The 3,665-nt window shown below is 42.7% G+C and overlaps 1 pseudogene; it reads right to left on the reverse strand.

The window, feature by feature from the left end:
* Nucleotides 1-2,092: 2,092 nt before the first annotated feature.
* On the reverse strand, nt 2,093-3,119 carry LOC146856644 (zinc finger MYM-type protein 1-like; annotated as a pseudogene).
* Nucleotides 3,120-3,665: the final 546 nt, after the last annotated feature.

The following is a 3,665-nucleotide window of genomic DNA, read 5'->3' on the forward strand; positions in this document are numbered from 1 at the left end:
TGTTAATAAAATTGTATATACTGAACCATCACTCGCCCTCGTCCCAAATCCAACCAGTATGTGTGTGTGCTTGAGGAATAGATGGATGTGCAGTAATCTTTGTCTGTTTTGTCTCTCTGCCAAGATGTACATTTCATCTAAGAACAACCTAACAACTGTAGTTTTTATCGTAAACGAAACACCCATGGGAGTGCATGGTGATGTCTCTCTTGTGGATCCCAACAAGTTATCTTACCCACAATGTCCTGCAAACCTCAAAATGTGACTGTGACATTTTCCTTGCATTATTGTACCCAAATTTTCACAATGCAGAAAGTAACAACAAATTTCCAACCCCCCCAGCATTTCTCCAGGTATCCCAATAGAAATGGTACCTCACTTGTATGGGTGGGCCAAGTACCCGCGGCAGGCAAGGGCCCAAAACCTATTGATGCGACATCGAAATTACCTATCACAAACCAACCTGGTTTTGCAAAGGGGGTCCCATGAGTTTTTGGCCCGGGGCTTGGCGGCCATCTAGGCAAACCTACCTAACCCACACATTTCTGGAAACTAGGCACCCGGGGGAGTCCAGCGAGGTATGGCTTTAATGGGTCCCCAATCATTCTCCTACCCAGAATCCCCTGCAAACCGCAAATTTTGCCCCAAAATTCTCTTTTTTCTCACATTTCTGAGTGCGAAAGTTCTGGAATCTGTGTGGATCCACAAATGTCCTCCTGCCCAGCGTTCCCCCATGTCTCCCGATAAAAATGGTACCTCACTTGTGTGGGTAGGCATAGTGGCTGCAACAGGAAATGGCCCAAATCATTCTGTGGAGACTTCAAAATTACCTATAGAAAAACTACCTGGTTTTGGGGGGGACCTGAGATTTTGGCCCCGGGCTCGGCGGCCATCTTAGGAAAGTACCAAACCCAAACATTTCTGAAAACTAGACACCCAGGGGAGTCCAATGAGGTAAGGCTTGCGTGGATCCCCCAACGGTTTCCTACCCAGAATGCCATGCAAACCTCAAATTTAGCTGAAAAAAACACATTTTCCACATATTTTTGTGTGGAATCACCGTGCCGGCACAAATGTCCTACCACCCAGCATTCCCCTTGTTCTCCTGAGTAAAATGATACCTCACTTGTGTGGGTGGGCCGAAGGCCTGTGGCTAGGAAGAGCCCAAAAAATAGGGATTTAGAGTATAGCACCGAGAATTCTAAGCGCTACATTTAAAAAAAAAAAATGTTTTTAGCCAATGCCATAGCCTGTGAAAAGCACTTGTTCAAGTTTTTCATATGTTTGGATGCCTTCCTGGTCAAAACGCTGAGTGAGATAAAGAGAAACAGCATCTAAAAGTTTAAAATACCGAGGGCGATAGTAGTCCCTAACGGTTGCAGGATGAAAAGTTTCTGCTGCTCCATCATCTATACGTTTAGGGATTCTGCGCATTCATGGCACTTCAATGGCATTAAGATGGTACTTAGCAGTCAAGTGGTTATGTCAAATGACTCATCACTACGGAGCTTTCGTACTGCATTTTTTGCTACATTAACAGCAGCTAGTAGCCCTGATATAGTTTGCTGACATCCTTGCAAGGCAATATTCAAACATTCCAGAAGCTGCAGTACTTAGAGAGCAATCTGAAGACCTAGGACAGTTGTTCCTCTCTGAAACTTTGCCAGCAGACAACGAGCTCGAGCAGACACATCACCACTGAACTTGGATGTTGATAATTGTTCGAGGGTTTCCAGGACAGGTTCATAATTATTCATTACTTTTTTTACAGCTTTTACACGGACCGTCTAGCGTGTTGGACACAGAAGCTTTATTTTTAACACATTTTCAGGGCCTTCTACACTGTGTTGGATGAGGTCTGAGAATATTGTACGGCATGTCATTGATTGCCCAAACAGATTACGAAGTTCTTGGACATAAAGTAGTGCATCTTCCATTATGGAACATTTATGTGCTGCAGCCTGCATCACCAGATTTGTACAATGTGCTCTACGATAGAAATAAAGAGCAAGTGGTTGTTCTTGGCGTATTAATGCTTGTGCACCATGGTATTTCCCTGCCATATTTGCTGCACCATCATATGTTTGTGCTCTCAACTTTGACAGAGAAAGACCATGAAGGCATAAAACATCTTTAATAATTGTGCAATTACAGTACCAGTGGTATTATCAGCCTGATACAGTCCAATAAAATCCTCATGAGGATACAGATCTTGATCAATGTAACAAATACAAAAGCTTTCTTGTTCCTGACCAGATATATCCTGTGTGCCATCAACAACTACTACGTATGGATGGTCACCAATATTGTTACGGACTTGATGCAAAATTGCATGGGACAATAACTGAAGAACTTCATTTTGGATGTCTGGGCTGAGATATTCTGCTCGATTTGCTGTAATCCACTGTTTCAAAGAAGGTACATTCTCTGCTCGTGTACTAGGACATTGACGGAAATTCCAATCGCTGTCATCATGACTTCGGAGTGCAAGGCCTTGTTTTGCCAGAGGAACTATGGTATGAATGATTTTGTTAAGACAAAGTCAGGCTTCTTTCTGTTGTTGTTGGACTTGCTGTAATAACTGTTGATTGATTGATTGATTGGCCTCCTCTATACTGTACTAGTTGACTCAGTGCATGTGAATGAGCACAACCGTTCTGGTGCTTTTATGACCTTTCTATTGCCTTCTTCCATTTGGTGTAACCAGTGCTGCAAAATGCTTCCTCTGTGTTCTTGAAAAGCTCAGTTAATTTCAGTGACTCAGCCTTTGCACAGTGAAAGCAGAGCACCCCTGCCACTCTACCGCTGTAATTCAGCCAGGGGAAATCCTGGAACCATCTTCCTTGAAAATGCAGAATGTGTTCTTTCTTCATTTGTGACTGTGTTACAATGATTTGAAAGGGCAATGTGCTCTTGTGCCGTTGGTTTGGTGTCACTGTGCTTACAAGTATTTCCTCGGTATCCTGAAGACTAGTTGTTGCTGCATAAGAACTGTTGCTTGGTTCGTCTGAGGCAGTGACAACTCCACAAAAAGTTCCTGGGACCAGGGTGCAAACACTTGATATTTCTAAATCTGTGGCCCCAACTCCATATTGAATTGCAGACTGCAGTTCCAACATATCATCGCAATGAATTCTGTTAATTTCTGAGGTGTCTGAATATAGGTTGACTTCACTTGGCTGTTTCTTTGCAACAAATTATCCTGATGTCCATTCTAAGAAAAAAGGAACACATAAGTTTGTAGCAATTGCAATTTGAGGACATACATAATATTTAACTGCAGTTTAAAAGTTGCAAACAGTCTTTTGTGTGCACTCTCCCATGTAATCAGAACAGGGAGTGTTAGGGGCAAAACCTGACTCCAGTATAAGGATCCTCTTCTAATGTAGTGTGACAGTGAGGGGAAGTGATGCATGTGCAAAGGCTTCCTAGAAGGTCTTTTCAGATGTTTTATAGCACCTTTAGTTTTCCACAGCAAGAAGAGCATTCTGGTCAGCACCTTACCTGACTAAAGTGTTTCAGCAATACATAAGCCACTGCAGTATCTATTGTATGGTGGCAAAGGAACCTACCTGAAAAATCTATTTTAGCTGAAGATGACAGGCAATGTGGCCAAGCAGGTTTCCAAAAGCGAAGTATTGTTGTACTTGTAGCAAAAAGGAATC

The sequence above is a fragment of the Triturus cristatus genome, chromosome 4_1 (genome assembly GCF_964204655.1).
Source record: "Triturus cristatus chromosome 4_1, aTriCri1.1, whole genome shotgun sequence".
NCBI lineage: Eukaryota > Metazoa > Chordata > Amphibia > Caudata > Salamandridae > Triturus > Triturus cristatus.